At 44.0% G+C, this 18344-nt stretch overlaps 1 protein-coding gene across 3 annotated transcripts in view; it reads right to left on the bottom strand.

The window, feature by feature from the left end:
• Positions 1 to 417, bottom strand: part of PLEKHA1 (pleckstrin homology domain containing A1) — an 80943-nt gene extending 80526 nt beyond the window's left edge. For all 3 annotated transcript variants that reach the window (XM_024216982.3, XM_024216983.3, XM_024216984.3), the window contains exon 1: positions 297 to 417. The gene's annotated coding sequence lies outside the window, so the exon portion shown is untranslated. The remainder of the gene's footprint in view (positions 1 to 296) is intronic.
• Between the last annotated feature and the right edge of the window lie 17927 nt (positions 418 to 18344).

Genomic DNA, 18344 nt, shown 5'->3' with positions numbered 1-18344 from the left:
GCCCCTGCTCCACCACACCCCAAATACTCCTCAGCTCCCCACCCCGCACCACGCCCTCAACTACAGCTCAGCCCTCTGCCCCACGCCCCCCCAGCCCCATACCCGCAAATGCCCCCACAAATAGCCCTCACCTCCCACTCCTGCCATCCCCTCACCCGCCCAGCTCGCCACATCTCCCACTGTCCCCCACGCCCCACCGCTGGGCCCCGTCCCCACCACCCACACCCCTTCCCGCCCTCGGGGAGCCTCTGCTCGGGGAAGCCCAGCCCGGCCCCTCCCGGGCGGCTGCTACTCACTGGAGTCCAGGGCAGGTCCAGAGAGAGAAGGGGGCAGCACACAGCGCGGCTCCCCTCTGAGAGCCGCCGCCGCCTCGCCCACTCCGCGCACAGCGCAGCGGCCCGGCCCGGCCCAGCGCAGCGCCGCCGGCTGACTGATGCCTTTTTTTTTTTTTTTTTAATGAAAAAACTTTTTTCTTTTCCCCCCCAAACAGCGGCAAGGGGAGCGCTCCAGCCCCACGACCACTCCCCCGACCCCACCCCCCCCCCCCCCTCCCCCCGCTCAACCCAGCACCTCCAATCAGGCCGCCTAGAAGCACAGGGAAAGCCGTTCTCCTAAAGGTATTGGTCAACGCAGGGCGGGAGGGGATAGGCCATAGGCCGCAAAGCATCGTGGGACGTGTAGTCTCTAGAAGGGCAATCCCGCTGAGCTCTAGCCACTGAGAGGAAAGTGGAGCATTGCATTCTGGGATTTGTAGTCTCGGTGCGTCGAACCGCAGGGCTAAGGCGCCTGCGTGGTGATAACCCCGCGGTACGCTTGCTGAGTGCGGCCAATCCCTAGTGTCCAAAAATCAGAGGCAAGTCTCCTGAATAATGAATTGGCCGCACAACCGTAGGGTGACCAGACAGCAAATGTCAAAAATCGGGACACGTGTGGGGGGTAATAGGAGTCTATATAAGAAAAAGACCCAAAAATTGGGACTGTCCCTATAAAATCGGGACACCTGGTCACCCTACACAACCATGAGATTCTAAAAATAGTAAATTCTGGGCTTTTTTTTTTATTTGCCTGGAGGTTTTCGAGCTGATTAAGGTTCCCATTTCCAAGCTTTTCTTCCCAGGTGCACGGGCAGGGCATTGATTATGTTAAATGAAAGCTGACATTCTCACATAAGCAAAATCATGAAAGCTGGCAACAGTCTAGACCTACTTGACGGACAGGACCACATTTCTGTATTGGACGAGGGCAAGGCCTTGCTTGTTTTGACACCCATGGTCTCCACAGGGCTTCACCTCTGTACTGGAACTGGAAGGAGTACTGCTTGAGAACAAGTGACAGAAATTCCTTTTTAATGGATATGTAGATGTATAGAGAAAAAAGCTGTACAGAGCCTTACCTCGAGGATGCTTTAGGGAGGAGCTTTGCATGCTGGGAAGCAACTTCTTTGTAGAGCCATAGCTCAGATTTGGATGCTGCACAGCCTACTGAGGCCTGTTGTCTCTGACTGGCCACTGCTGTCAATTGGATCATTATGAATCACGGTGTGCTACAGCCCCTCCTAGGGTGACCAGATGTTCCGGTTTTATAGGGATAGTCCCAATAGATATTACCCCCCACCTCTTGTCCTGATTTTTCATACTTGCTATCTGGTCACCCTAGCCCTCATCTCTGTGGGGTCACACTGTTGTGTTATATTACAAATCAGAAAATGCTTTCAAATTGTAAAGTGCTGTATAACAGATATTAATGCACAATAATTTGATAGTTGATGTTTTCTGTCATTTAGAGACTATTGAGGGGATCAACAAGCATGTGGACCAAGGGAATCTAGTGGATATAGTGTACTTAGATTTTCAGAAAGCCTTTGACAAGGTCCTTCACCAAAGGCTCTTACGCAAAGTAGTAAGCTGCCACGGGATAAGAGGGAAGGTGCTCTCATGGATTGGTAACTGGTTAAAAGATAGGAAACAAAGGGTAGGTATAAATGGTCAGTTTTCAGAATGGAGAGAGATAAATAGTAGTGTCCCCCAGCGGTCTGTTCTGGGACCAGTCCTATTCAACATATTCATAAATGATCTGGAAAAAGGGGTAAACAGTGAGAGGGCAAAATTTGCAGATGATACAAAATTACTAAAGATAGTTAAGACCCAGGCAGACTGCAAAGAGCTACAAAAGGATCTCTCAAAACTGGGTGACTGGGCAACAAAATGGCAGATGAAATTTAATGTTGATAAATGCAAAGTAATGCACATTGGAAAGCATAATCCCAACTATACATATAAAATGATGGGGTCTAAATTAGCTGTTACCACTCAAGAAAGAGATCTTGGAGTCACTGTGGATAGTTCTCTGAAAACATCCATTCAATGTGCAGCGGCAGTCAAAAAAGCGAACAGAATGCTGGGAATAATTAAGAAAGGGATAGATCATAGGACAGAAAATATCATGTTGCCTCTATATAAATCCATGGTAAGCCCACATCTTGAATACTGTGTGCAGATGTGGTTGCCCCATCTCAAAAAAGATATGTTGGAATTGGAAAAGGTTCAGAAAAGGGCAACAAAAATTAATAGGGGTATGGAACGGCTTCAGTATGAGGAGAGATTAATAAGATTGGGACGAGAGAGCTTGGAAAAGAGACGGCTAAGGGGAGATATGATTGAGGTCTATAAAATCATGACTGGTGTAGAGAAAGTAGATAAGGAAGTGTCGTTTATTACTTCTCATAACACAAGAACTAGGGGTCACCAAATGAAATTAATAGGCAGCAGGTTTAAAACAAATAAAAGGAAGTATTTCTTCACACAACGCACAGTCAACCCGTGGAACTCCTTGCCAGAGGATGTTGTGAAGGCCAATACCATAACAGGGTTCAAAAAAGAACTAGATAAGTTCACGGAGGATAGGTCCATCAATGGCTATTAGCCAGGATGGGCAGGAATGGTGTCCCTAGCCTCTCTTTGCCAGAAGCTGGAAATGAGTGACAGGGGATGGATCACTTGATGATTACCTGTTCTGTTCATTCCCTCTGGGGCACCTGGCACTGGCCACTGTCGGAAGACAGGATACTGGGCTAGATGGACCTTTGGTCTGACCCAGTAGGGGCGTTCTTATGTTCTTATTTATATAGTACCTACAAAGGAAAACTTATTTTTACCATTAACAGTAAAACTCCCAAATGAAAGAATATAACTGGGTATTTCTACAAAGTGCAGCATCTTAAATGGTCAAGTGGTGGTTCATTACTCTAACCCCTTGACAGTCTCATAGTTCCATGATGGGCTGCTCTTAGAAAAATTGTAAATTTGCTCTAGTCATTTTTCCTATGAACAGTTATTGTATAAATAGTCATTGCATATATAATACAATGAGAATCCTGGTGACTGACTTCTTCTCATTAATAAAATCTCCATTTGTCTCCTGCTGCAGCACACACACACAAGAAATCACTGGATACTAACACTGGAATAATGGTGACCATTCATGTGAAGACACATCAGCCATATTACTAGTATTGGATGATGGTATCACAATGCTCAGGTGGTCAGTATTACCAACCTTAGGAGTTCAAAAATCATGAGTCGTATCCCAAAATCATCAGATTGGCTTAAAAATCATGAGATTTTACAGATATTTAAGGTTCTTTTTATTTGTCTTCTGGTTTATGGGCATTTGGTAATTTTTTTGGGCTTTCCTCTGCAACCATGATGACTATAAACTTTCCTTCTTTAAAATGAAACCTGAGATGGTCATAAATTACCTGATTTCAGGAGCCAGGGCTTTAAGAAAAACATACTATCACAAGACTCATGATCAAATCATGAGAGTTGGCATCACTCAATATTATAATTAACATTTATGTTGCCAGATCACCTAGAGGCCTCAACAAGGTTGAGGCTCCATTATGATAGACACTGTTCAAATATGTAGTAAATGACAATGCCCACTACAAAAGTTTTACAATCTAAAAAACTGCAGAAGTGCTAGTTTCCTGGAGATCTCCCTGCCTCACCATATTAATTCATATGGAGGGAGAGAATTAGGAAATATTTACATGGTTTCAGATCTTACCACAGGTTCTTTCACAGTATGTTTAACAGCAAATTCCAATTGTAATACTTAGCATTAATATAACATTTTTTATCTTTAAAGCATTGCATGATATAAACATCCATTCATCCCCAAGACAATCAGGTGAAGCATCTATGTGCAATAATGGTGTGACACATTAGTGGTGATAAAAATATGCTTCTTAATTCCAGGCCACAATCACATGATAAAGGCACCAATGGTTACAGTTACAGTAAATATATTATTAACCTCATTTTCTAGATGGGGAGCTGAGGCAGAGAATTTTAAGGAGACGGGGTCAGAGACAAGATCACAGAGTCAATTCAAGTCTGATCCAAAGCCTACTGCAGTCAATGGAAAGACTCTCATTGACTTCAATGGGCTTTGAGTCAGACCTTATCAGAGTCACTGTTAGAATGCAGGAGCTCTTGGCTCTCAGAACTATGCTCAGACCACCATACTTCTTTCCCTGTTTTTGGCAGCCCTGTGATTTGTTCCCTTTTCATCCTGGACTGACATAATCAAATTCAAGTTATTTTGACTTAATAGTCCAGTCATATTTAATAATCCCATTTTACAAAGTAATTTACCATTTACTGTAAAATTACTCTCCCCTAGTACTAAAAAATCTACTAGCAAAAAATATGGAGTGTGGCATACACTATATGAAATTTGGGGTTCCAATCTGGCAATCGATTCCACGTATGCCAACTCCTACGCTTATATGGAACCACTGACTTAAATTACTTCAAAATTGACTACAAATTTACTTCAAAGGAGTCCGTCTATATGAAGTCAATTGCAGGATGGGTGCCCATATTATGTGCCTTTGTGAAATCTACTCTAATTTTATATCATATTAATTTACTGGCTACACACTATACAGCATCAGATAGTACAGGCATCCATACAAATACACCTTGTTTCAATAGTCTCTCTGCTATTGTTTTCATTGTCAATAAAACTGATTTTTTTCCCAGTGTCAATGACTGAAGAGCTCTTATTTTTCATGAATATAATGGGAGGAGCCAGTAATTAAGAAATGAACAGTCTGATCACATGCAAGTGTCTCTCTCTCGCTCTAATACAGAAGGCTTATAAATTCAGACCTTACAACAAAGCTTTTGGAAGCCACTAGACGCCAGTGACCAATAACAATTTCCAATAATGATGTTTAACTAGTTTTAATGATAATCTGCTTCCGCTCTAAACACAATCATTTCTACTGAAATATTTAATGTGGTCCAAAGTAGTAATAAAGAAAAGCTTTTCCTAGCTTAGAGCAGTGACATCTCTAAAACTAGAATGCATTTGAACTCAGTCCTTGCATGTAAATACATCTTTGTTCCAGGCTGGCATTTAATAACTGTACTTTACAGTGAAACAAAAGCTATAATCAGAGTACAACAATGAAAGCTGAAGTCAGCTCTCTGAACAATGCATTACAATTCCCATGGCAACTTTTTCCTATCAAATCCTTGATAGGTCACACAATTTGCAGCTGTGTGAGCCAGAAGCCTTTCAAAATGAACTCCATTCACAATTATTCATACATTTTAAAATGATTTTTAGTTACCAGTATTTTACTGAAGTTAATATAAGGCAATCAACAGTACAGTAGCGGGGGTGGGGGGTGGAACAGACCCCCAATTCAGAATCACTTGTGCACACAAAATTGCCTGGGGAATATTGGTCATGCAAAGAGTACGGGATGTGGCCCACAGTTGCACTGTGTACAGAATGAGGCAGGGGTCCTGTGGAAAAAACAATATGTGACCATGTCACAAAAAAGTGTTTAATTATGCTTAAACACAAAGGGACAGAATTAAAATTGCACAAAGAGTCTAAATTCTGGCATTTCTTAACTTTCAACTGCTTGATCTTGCATTCTAAACAACATTCTTTTAACATAGCTCTTTTGTATATACTTTTTTTTAAAAAAGGAAAAGAGTAAAAACAAATTCTGATATGTAAAACTTTAACAATCCCCACTTTATGAATCACCAGTAGAGTCTGAACCCTGAACCTTCAGCACTACAGCAACTGGAGCTACAGGATTCACATTAGCTGGCAGAATGAGAAGACTGTTAACCCCTGGGATGGGCAGTGTCGGGCTTACAATGGCGCCACTGGCGCCATGGAGCCGGGCCCATGCTCAGAAGGGGGCCCTGGCCTGCTGTGCTTGCACTGTGCCCTAAGACCCCACCAGCCCACTGGCTCCCACCCCCTCCGCTCACCACTTGCTTTTCTCAGCCTGTCCATTGGCCAGCTGAGGGCTCCTCTCCACCCCGTGGCCCCACCCATCGGCTTCTCTCTGCCTCCTGGCCGGACCCCAGTGCACCTCTGGCTCCTGGCAGTCTCTGCTTCCCACCACCTGTGAGGCCACACCTGTCTCCCTGGAGCCAAGCTGCCTGGGACTGGTGCAGAAGCCTGGCAAGTCTCTGCCAGTTGGGGAGGGGGGCGCGGGAACTTGCCTGGGACCCTCCAGGCAAGTGGGTCCTGAAGGAGCCTGGCTGAGGCAGGCCCTGGCTTGGCTGATCGCACCACTCCCGAGGGGCCGGAGTGATTCCCTGCTCTGGGACCTGCCCTGACTGCACTGGCGGCTCAGCCCGGCAGACAAAGTCGCCTCCCAGAGGGCCGGTGAGTGCGGCCGGGAGGCGGGGAGTGGGTCTTTGGAGGGGCTGAAGTGTGGGTGCTGGGCTGTGAGGGGGCAGGGAAGATCTCTCTGTGTTGGGGCACTAGGGAGTGGGGGTTCTGTGTGGAGTACTGGGCAGCTGTGGTGGGGCTGTGGGCAGAGGGGCGCTGGGCAGGGGTGGTGGTGTGCAGAGTGCTGTGCATCTGTGGCAGGGTCTGGGGGGGTTCTGGCCATAGGGAATCAGGGGGGTGTTCCAGTGTTGGGGAGTGGGGATGTGTGGGACAGCATGGGCCCACCCCCGAGGGGAAAGGGCATGCTGGCAGCACAGGGCCGGGCGGGCCATTGTGCGTCTGGCAACTGCCGGTTTGTAAATAGTGCCCTCACACTGGGCTGGGTGGAGCGGGGCCACCCCTGCCATGCCATGCCCTTGGATGGCCCCTCGCTCTGGAGATCGCCCCCCATCCCTCCCATGCCATGCTCTATTGCCCCATGGGGGCCCACAAATATGTTTGGCACTGGGCCCACAAAAGGTTAATTCTTCCCTGGGATGGGGAAAGGGAAGGGGAAGAAGGGCGAATGGACTACTAGGACTATAGGCTGGGTCTGTGGGCAGCCTAGACCATCTCTTTCTCCACCCTTCCCAGGAGGTGGCAGGATCTCCTTCCACATGTGATGCCCTCAGAGGAGGAGACAGGCCACTGTGGCCATTTGCGGAGTCCAGGGGCTAGTTAGTGGGGGAACCAGGCCCTGCTCATATAGGCTCTCTTCTCCTGGGGTTCCCAATGTAATGCAGGCTGTATCATTTCCTCTTTTTCTTTCTTTTCCTCTTTGAAGTCATTTTGTATTGTAATAATACTTTATTTACATTTTTCAAACCTTTCTTCAGATAAATTCTGCAGTATTTCTAAGTTTGCTGTAATCCTCTCCATATCTCTTAGCCATTTTACATTTAAGAAACACATAGGGGTTAGCTAGAGTATTGAAATACATTAATTGGCAGTCGTGTCTACAATGTCTGAATTTATACTAATCTCAGGTTGGGAACATAAAAATAGTGGCCTTTTTTGAAAATGTGGGCCTGAGTGAAACCCATGGAAGTAGAATCCCTATAGGATTGGATCAGAAATGTTATAGCTAATTACTCTGGTTTGGAATTTGGCCCATTCAATGCAGAAAAATGAAGTATTCACACAACACCTGATCCTTTGAGCCTCAGAAAACTCACAGATTTTAAAAGGAGTTGGGAGGTATTGAGCCCAGGCTCACAATATTTATTGAGTCCTTTTAACTTCACTCTCTTTTTTTCCCTAATGGTTGTGACGGATAACAAGAGACCAAGAGGAACAAAGGCAAGATTTTCTTCCCCAACAAATTACACACAGTGCAGGTGGGCACAACAGGGTCTCTGCACACTGAACCATTAAAGTATCAATCTTTCCTCTCAAAGACCACCCTCTGTGTATAGAAACTTAAATATAGTCATCTCTAACCCTCTATTTAATGCAAGTGTTCCTTTCAGTAACAGACTGTTGATTGTTCCAGTTTTCCAGTATTGTACTGTAGGCTACTGGTTCACGATTATTAAAGTTTCAGCTGAACTCACTGAAATATTTTGGCTTATATTAGAGGCCAGTATTTTCATCATTCTTTCCTATGAAGTGTAGAAATTAGCAAGCCAAAAATATATATTGGTGTCAAGGCAAAGATGTAGGGTCATTTTTTTTATACTGAAAGTGAATCTCACACATGGATGTTTGCCCATCCTTCTGCTTCACCAAGTATATATGCCAAGAAAGACTCCTTATTTAGGAAGGGTGGAAACTTTTTTTCTGCTAAGTATCTATCGTTTTCCCACTCTGTACCTCCCAGAACTTTTCTGAGCCAAATTCTGCACTTGCTTATGACATTGACTTCAGTCCAGAATGTGGCTCCGATCCCTGTGTTCTCCAGTGGAATTATAAGACAGGCCCTTATTTTTCTCTACAGATGTTACTATTTATATCTTTCAAAAGCCGGTATGTATTCCCAGAGTAGTCCTTGAGTTCACGGTAAAATGCTGACAGACCTCTTTTGTAGTCATCCTTTATGCAGAAATTGTTCATGAATCTTGTCATTGCGATGGGAAAGGGAGTCTTTACATATAATCTTATCAAGGTTCCTATTACTAAAAATAAAATCTGTACTTATTAATAATGCTTGCATAGTGACTGTCAAGCCAATGTGCATCTGCAGATGACAGCAAATTGCATGACTGAGAAATAGGTGAATGTGATTGAAGCATGAACATTATAACAGCCCTTCTCACATGTTTTTCTCTTATTTAGGTTTTTTAAGTTCATGTTTCTGACTTCTTTTGAGTTGCTTTTACACCTTTTTGTAGTCTTTCACTGCTACTTGCCTATTGTTCAGGATGTTGTATTAGTCTTTAAAGTGCCACAATGATGGATGCATAGCAATTCAATACCCATGTATAACTGGTCAGCTTAGCACAGTTGTTTGTTTGGCTTGGGCGGAAGGTTGCCATGTAATAGCAGGTTTGCCCATTCTATTTTTTTAAAACAATTATGTATCCTTGAGTTATTTCATCATATTTATGTCAGTGCATTTGTGCTTACAGGCTTTCATTCTACACAGAGCGATTCCTTGTAGAGAAGGAATGTTGTCTCTGTAATCCCAGCCCTGTTAACAAGGGAGGGCAAAGTGCCTTAAAGGACCATATTCTGGCTGTTAGTAGTTAGGTTAAAGTACTAGACTTGGGAGAGGAATTGCTGTTCAAGTCCAGGCATGTGTCATTTTCTTGGTATTTTAAATAGGAAGATCTGCTTAACTCTTACCTTTGTGCTTTCTACCATTTCACGAGGACATTGTTAATGAGAGAGGAGAAATGATAGATTTTAAAAACATTTTGTTTAAGGGGCTGATTTTGATCTCATACCTGTTTTACACCTGTGTAATTCCATTTACTGCAATGGAGTGAAATTATTGCTGATTTACAAGTGAGGTCATAATCATATCCTATGGGTAAGATTTTGACCTCTGCTACAACCACTTTACACTGCATAAAAGGGCTAAAATGTGGTAAAAGGGCTCCAAAAACCCTGAATCCTCCTGAGAGAAGGGACCCTGTTGCAAAGACTGTTGCAAGACCTCACATGGGGAGGTGGGGATGTGACAATCAGGGTCCAGACACCGCAAAGGGAGAACAGGGAATTTGAACCCCTAAGAATAAGCATTGAATCAACTGACTGTATACTGTGTGTATAATGTGTTATTGAGTAAGGTCTTTATGAAAGCTTGTAATGTTTTAAACTTAAAAATCACACACACACACACATAAATATATATTCAATCGTTATGAATGTATGTATTTGTGTATAAGAGAACTGTGCTCAAAACTTTGACTCCACCTCATAGCAGGGCAGTGAGTGATCAGACAGGGAGAGACACCCCCCACAAGCCAGATATTTACACAAAACCAAACTCAGGTAATGATCCATTGTACAACACAGGAAAAGACAATGATGGGCCATTAAAGTTAATGGAAAGACACTGAGAGAATTGGGGATTTCCCCACTTTGAGTATCTTTAGAGACTGAAGGAAAAAAAACAACCTACAAACATTTTTAAAATGGAAGGGATTTGAAGTGAAAGGCATCCAGAAACTGAGGGACAGCCTGAAGAGTCGGGAAGCTGTCTGCAAAATTCTAGATCCCTCTGGAAAACTGTTCAAAGGCAATAGGTAACTTGTATTAGGGCTTGTCCACACTTACATTTTATAGCGCTCTAACTTGCTGGCTCAGGGGGGAGAAAAATCAGCCCCCTGAGCGCAGCAAGTCCAAGCGCTTTAAAATGCTAGTGTAGACAGGCGCGGCTCCCAGCGCTCGGAGCTAATCCCCTCGTGAGCTCTCCCAGCGCTCACGCACAACCACACTCGCACTTCAAAGCGCTGCCACGGGAGCATTCCTGTGGCAGCGCTTTGAAGTTTCCAGTGTAGACATACCCTTAGAAAAGGGTGTAAAGCCTGAGTTTGCGTCTTTATGCTTATTTTCTGTGTCACTTGTACACGTTTGCTCTCCCTTACTATTTCATCTTTGAGTCTGTGGGGTTTTTTTGTAAATAAACCTCTTGTTTATTTTTACCCCAAGCAGGTCTCTATTGTGCCAAGTGTGTGGAGTGTGCGCACCAAAGTAAGCTGGTATCAGGGGGGCTGGTTTCACATCTCTGAGGGTGATGAACCAGAGGGGAAAAGTCTGAGTGTCTGGAAGTTAAGAACTCAGGAGGGACAGATTTGGGAAGACTTGGGACTGGAAGGTCTGTTGGCATCACCCTGCAAGTGGTAACTAGGCATGGAGGAAGCCAGGATGAGACCTTAAGCTTGTGGGCAGACTCCTGGTAGAACGGATTTGAGCCATGATAGCAGCACAGCATTGTGGTACTCCAAGGTTACAGGGCAAGCAGTGACAGAACCCCTTACTGGTGTGGGTGATCCCCAAATTCTCAGAGGGTGGTGTCACAGCTGGAAGGGAGTAGTAGGGACAAGGTTACCACATGCAGTGATCTGGAGAAGCACTACCACAAAGAGGGCAGCGTGAGGAGGCTGTAGTAACTTAGGGCAGGTCTACACTTAAAATGCTGCAGTGGCACAGCTGCACCAGTGTAGCTGTGCCACTATAATGCTTCAGCGAAGACATGACCTACGCTGACAGGAGGGCTTCTCCCGTTGACATAGGCCTGGTCTACACTACGAGTTTAGTTCGAATTTAGCAGCGTTAAATCGAATTAACCCTGCACCCGTCCACACAATGAAGCCATTTACTTCGACATAAAGGGCTCTTAAAATCGATTTCTGTACTCCTCCCCGACAAGGGGAGTAGCGCCGAAATCGACATTGCCATTTTGAATTAGGGTTAGTGTGGCCGCAATTCGACGGTATTGGCCTCCGGGAGCTATCCCACAGTGCACCATTGTGACCGCTCTGGACAGCAATCTGAACTCAGATGCACTGGCCAGATAGACAGGAAAAGCCCCGCGAACTTTTGAATTTCATTTCCTGTTTGCCCAGCATGGAGCGCTGATCAGCACAGATGACCATGCAGAGCTCATCAGCACAGCCAGAATCAAAAAAGAGCTCCAGCATGGGCCGTATGGGAGATACTGAATCTGATCTCTGTATGGGGAGATGAATCTGTTCTATCAGAACTCCATTCCAAAAGACGAAATGCCAAAACATTTGAAAAAAATCTCCAAGGCCATGATGGACAGAGGCCACGACAGGGACTCAACACAGTGCTGCGTGAAACTTAAGGAGCTGAGACAAGCGTACCAGAAAGCCAAAGAATCAAATGGATGCTCATGGAGGGAGGGGCGACTGACAACTGTAGCTATCCCACAGTTCCCACACTCTCCGAAAACCATTTGAATTCTGGGTTGAACTCCCAATGCCTGAAGGAAACATTGTCGTGGGTGGTTCAGGGTATATGTCGTAAGGCCCCTCTCCCCCCCCGTGAAAGCAAAGGGAAAAAAATCGTTTCTCGCCTTTTTTAACTGTCACCGTATGTCTACTGGATGCTGCTGGCAGACGCGGTGCTGCAGCGCTACACAGCAGCATCCCCTTGCTTTGCCTTGCGGATGGCAGACGGTGCAGTATGACTGGTAACGGTCATAGTCGTCCCATGGGTGCTCCTGACTGGCCTCGGTGAGGTCGGTCGGGGGCGCCTTGGCAGACATGGGTGCTCCTGGCTGGCCTTAGTGAGGTCGGTCGAGGGCACCTGGACAAAAAGGGGAATGACTCCAGGTCATTCTCTTCTTTAAGTTTTGTATAATGGAGATTCAGTCCTGCCTGGAATATCATGCCAGCTGGAGGCTTCTGCCTCAGGCTGCTCTCCCAGTCAACAGCACTGCGCGGTCGCACCTACCCCAGCCTACCCCTTGCTCCCAGGGCTCACAATCAGATACTTAGACCTCTACATTTTGCTGCAAATAAAAAAATAAAGCTGCCGTTTAGAACTGTCCCCCAACATACATATCCTGGGACATTTTGTATTTTACCAGTGTCAACCAAAGGCCACACACAAATGGAGATTCAGTCCTGCCTGTGCTTCTATCCTAGTGCTTATCACAGATTCCCATTTTCAGCTATAGGCTGAGCAAGTGCAGAATGTTGGTTCACTTGACTTCACTGTAAGCCAGCCGCCCTCCCCTCCCCCCTTTGATCTCTGCTTGCAGAGGCAATAAAGTCAGTGTTGTTTCAAATTCATGCATTCTTTATTACTTCATCACACAAATGGGGGGATAACTGTGGTGGGGAAGGAGGAAAGCAAGGGGTGGGGTTGTTGTAGGGGCACTCCCTAGAATGGCATGCAGCTCATCATTTCTGCGGGATCTCTGGGGCTCTGACCCAGAGCGGCCGTTTGCCTCTCTGGTTCTTTAGTAGGCTTGCCTGATATTCTAGGCAGGACTAACTCTCCATTAGACAAAACTTAAAGAAGAGAATGACCTGGGGAGTCATTCCCATTTTTGTCCAGGCACCCTCAACCGACCTCACCGAGGCCGGCCAGGAGCACCCATGACAGCAGCAGATGGTACAGAATGACTGGTAACCATCTTTGCCAACTTGCAAAGCAGCAGACGGTACAGTATGGCTGGTAACCGTCTTTGCTAAATTACAAAGGCAAGGGGATGCTGCTGTGTAGCGCTGCAGTACCACGTCTGTCAGCAGCATCCAGTAGATATACGGTGACAGTGAAAAAAGGCTGAATGGGCTCCATGGTTGCCGTGCTATGGCGTCTGCCTGGGCAATCCAGGGAAAAGGGCGCGAAATGATTGTCTGCCGTTGCTTTCACGGAGGGAGGATTGACTGACGACATTTACCCATAACTACCCGCGACAAATTTTTGGCCCCATCAGGCATTGGGATCTCAACCCAGAATTCCAATGGGTGGGGGAGACTGCAGGAACTATGGGATAGCTATGGGATAGCTACCCACAGCGCAACGCTCCGGAAGTCGACGCTAGCCTCGGTACATGGCCGCACACCATCGAATTAATGTGCTTAGTGTGGCCACATGCACTCAACTTTATACAACTGGTTGCCAAAAATCAAATTCTGTAAATTCGGAGTAAATCCCGTAGTGTAGGCATACCCATAGATACTCCACCTCTGCGAGAGGCAGTAGCTATGTCGACAGCAGAAGCCCTCCCATCAACATAGCAGTGTTTACAATGCAGGTTAGGTCAATCTAACTGCGTCACTCAGGGGTGGGGATTTTTACACCCCTGAGCTATATAGTTATACCAACTAATTTGCTGCTTAAGCCATATATTTCACTTTAATACAATTTGCTCTAAATTAAATTTAAAATTGATATTTTAAAAGTTAGGAAAAATCTCCTATAGACCAAAGAGATCCAACATTAACATCACTGGGAAACTCCTTCTCAAATACACTTTAATACCCATCCAGTATCTGGGGAATGAAGTGGAAATGTAGAAAATAATCCCCAAATACCATGCTTATTAACCTTTCTAACTCCATTTTCATGATTGGCTAGGTAACTTTATCCCATAGCGGAAGCTGAACAACTTTGCATGTACGTAGAAATAAAGAACTATGAACAAAACATCCCTTCACTGATATTAAGAAATTATTTTGCAGCAGACAAAACATTATTGTTAAAACTAGCCATTATATTACAGTGGAAATTAGGGAAGGAATCAGGCCAATGAATTACTAAGTATACAACAGAGTGCATTCACTGAAATCCTTTGATTCTGGGTCCAATCCTGCAAAGCATTTGGCCCCATTCAACAAAGAATTTAAATACATGCATTACTTTAAGCACAAGAGTATTTCCATTGAAGTCAATGGGGCTACCTAAGTGCTTAAGTTATGTACTGTGCTAAATCAGGGCCTCTATGCCGAGAAAGCCTTCAATGCATGCAGTCAGCTTGTGGAATCAGGATCAGGCCCTGTATGAACTTCTCCTAGATTGTTTTGCTTATTGTTACAATTTATCAGAACTGTTTTCACAAACAAAAGCTTGTTTGCCTTAAAAATCCCCCATCAATTTCCAACGATTTGTTGAAATCTTCAATTCAGATATATTGAAACCTACCTCAAAAATGGCTTGTTATGACCCCTTCACACTTTCCATATAATTACGTCTCCTTGAAAATGCATCCAGCAGCAGTATTTATAGAAAAGAAATTGTTACCAAGTTACTAATTGTTTTTATTGTGTTTAGTTTTGTATTCAATCCTGCTCCCATTGATTCCAGTAGAAATGTTTGGCCATTGATTTCAATGGGAGTAGGTAGGAGCTTGAGCTGTTATACGTTTATATTTGCTTTTGCTTATGCTCTTACAAAAAGCATAAGGGTCATTCTAAAACTGATAGTTAACAGCACTCTTCCTTAGGCTCAAAAGAAGGGGTGTGTTTTTGAAGTAGTAGGACCAGTGTTCTAGTCAGTGCTCTGCAGATGTGTGTGGTTTGAGAGGAGGTGGTATCTCCATACTTGCAACTAAGGTTTCATTATGAAGCTAATTTTGATCCCCTTTGTAACACTCAGAAGAAAAATCCTCATGCAGTCACATTTTTCGACACTGTCAGTACAATGTTATGGCAAAGTATTTGTAATGGCTGTTCCTTGTGACTAATGCTGTATTCTTACTTTAATAGGAAAAGTGAACAACAATAGCAATTTCTAGTAAAATTGTGTATGCATGTAAGCTTGTATTTGAGACCAATCAGTATGTTGTCATTTTCTCACTAGATGCTGATACCAACCTGGGGTTCAGTCAAGGCTCCTTTCCTTTCCTCTTTCCTACTTACAATCTTTTCCCTAGAGGCCATTTGAGTGTCTAGTCTTATTTGAATCTTTTCTTTTGCTTATAGTCAAAAAGAGCCCTTTACATGCTTTATTTCCCCCTGCAAATATTTCTCTTAAAGATATTTTCCTCATTCCTATGTGCACGTAATTTAAACTGAAAAATATCTGGGTCCTTCTCCAGTAACTACCAAACTACATTCCTAGCTTTCTTCCTGTGGTTTGCTTGATACAATATTTATTCTTTTAAAAGAACAAACAAGCTACCCTCTTTTCTGTTTTAGCCAAGAGTCATCCTGGCTAACAGCTGGGAAAATTCTCTTTAAAGACTATTTTTGATACAAAGTTTGAAAATCTTTTCTTGGTCAAGGGTTATGCCCCTCTACTTCCAACATTTGAAAGATGAAGGTTTATTCTCTGCTTGAATGAAGGGCGTATTCTGTGCTGAAATATATGCAAGTTGCCCAGAGATCTTTCAGGTAGTTTTCTTATAATTGTTGCAGCCACTTGCTCAACTTAGAGTGTTGTTTTATCTTTTATTGTTATTACATTCAGCAGTAAAATGTCTAAGTGAAAGTCAACACTTAATGCTTGAATGGTCTTATGGCTAAGATTCAGTCTCGACATGTGGATTAAATTCCTGGCTCTGCCACAGACACCTCATGTGGCCTTGGGCAGGCCACATCACCTATCTGTGCCTCACTTTCATCAGCTGTAAAATGGATTAATGATACATACCTACCTTTGTGAAAGGCGTTGAGATTTACAGATGAAAAAGTGCTATATGATTGCAAAGAATAATTAATAGTGACTACTACAAAAATGAGATTTTCTACTAGAAAAAGAATGTTTATTAAAATGAAATATACAGTATATGATATACACTGCAATGAAACTGACTCTGAGACTTGGAGTCGTTCTGATATCTTTTTTCACCAGGGAGCCAGGAGGGAGATCCTGATTGAGCATGACAGCTGGAGTGAGATTCCATGTGGCACCAATAAGAGGCATAATACAGAACTCAGAGCCCAGAAGGAGGACAGGTAAGGCAGCTTTTAGCCACGTGTGTGCTCTCTGATCCTGGACTGCTCTGAGGGCTGGAGAGGTCCCCAACCGAACTTACAAAGCTCTGCTACTGCCCCATCCCCAACACACTCTCCTGCCCGCATCCCACCACCGATGCTAGGGCTTGGTAGGGGGTCCTCTGGAGGTAGCCTGTTATCCAAACTTCCCAGCCAGAACTGGGGCTTTTAAGGCTCTTTCACATCACTCTGGCCCTATTACGCAGAGTAAAGAGGCTGCAGCAGGGATGAGAATCTTACCTCTGGTTCTTTCACTCTGATTTGTACTCTATATAGAAAGCTGCAAGTCAAGCCATTCCATGATAGTTTTGTCTAACACACACTGTGCATGTAGGCCTATACCTATGAATATAAATAACAGACAGAGCGGAGAGGAGGAAGCTGCATATAAGGCATCACTGCATGCTCCAATGCTATAAATTTAAACAATCTATATTCCGAGCAGGAGAAAGCTTTTATGTCACATTTTCTATCCTGGCGACTGCTAGATTGAATGCTGATACTGTATTTGCAGATGGTTTTAGTAAAAATGAAGAGAAACTGTATCCGTTCAACGGTATCAGTTCATCCCAAATTAGGGGTAAAAATCTCATCATGTAAGAAATAATCCAAATTATGGCCATCCTCTTTTTGAGTGGGAGAAGAGTTCTTTACCAAGAAGGGGTGACTTGATGTATGCGGACATGGACAGTAGTGTGACCTGGCATTTCATACAAGTGTCAGCATCTAATATGGCGGGGCGGTGAGATGCCAGTGAAGGCTTAGTCTTGTCATTGTTCACAAATCTGAGGGAACATTATCCTAATTAGAGCTCAAGTGGGAGTCTTTCCATTGATGTTAATGGGAGTTGGGCAGACCCTTGGGCTTTCTTATATGGGCCTGTATTAGTCCTGCTTAAGAAGTGGCACGTTAAAGTTTGCAAGTGAAGTGCTAGTTTGGTTTCCTTCACCAGTGTAATCAAGGACTTTGCAGGGGAGGGGAAAAATCAGCATTTTTGTTTCGTTTGGGAAGCAGGGAGTTTTTCTGGTTTAAAATTGGTGAGCCCTGAGAAAGTTGTTAAATTGGATTGTTTTCTGTTGGACTCCCTATTACCCTGAAAAGGGTGGAATTAAATTGTGACCGGGCTGGAGGGCTAAATTAAGGGAGGGTGAACAACCAGAGGCCCAAAGTGGATGTCATCATGAGGTGCTAGCTGGGGCAAGAACTGCTATACCATGTCCAGCCATGAGTTGGTGCTCCAGGGGCAACACCACTCTTTTACAAGGTGATATGATGCAGTGGTAAAAAAAATGCTGGTGACCAGTTTACCCTAATGCTCCTGGTGCTGTAGCAATAGTGGGAGAATTTCACAAGTAGTTCATTATAGATACAGCCATAGCATAGTCAAAGCTATTGAAGCTTGGTTCACTTGATTTAGTGATGCTTTTCTGGCTTTTTTATTATTTATTACTCCTATCATTACCGAGCCAACAAGATCCTGGGAGAGGCAGCTGGAGTCTACTGTGACTTGTGTGCCATCACTGATATTTAAATTCTGAATGCAGAATCTGTTTTTCTTCTGAGTGGTGAGGCATGAACCAGAAAAGACACAGCTTAATGTTTAGAGCCCAGGTTGAGTTTACAAGCAGGACAGAAAAAAACTAAAAATATGGCATTTTTTCCTAAATAGAACAGGTTTGATCTGGAATTAAGGAAATTAAAAATAACAGTGATATTACAGATTGATTAAGTCAC

Source organism: Terrapene carolina, unplaced genomic scaffold (assembly GCF_002925995.2).
Source record: "Terrapene carolina triunguis isolate 2854851 unplaced genomic scaffold, T_m_triunguis-2.0 Scaffold95, whole genome shotgun sequence".
Classification (NCBI taxonomy): Eukaryota; Metazoa; Chordata; order Testudines; family Emydidae; genus Terrapene; species Terrapene triunguis.
This window is presented reverse-complemented; position numbering and strand designations above follow the sequence as displayed.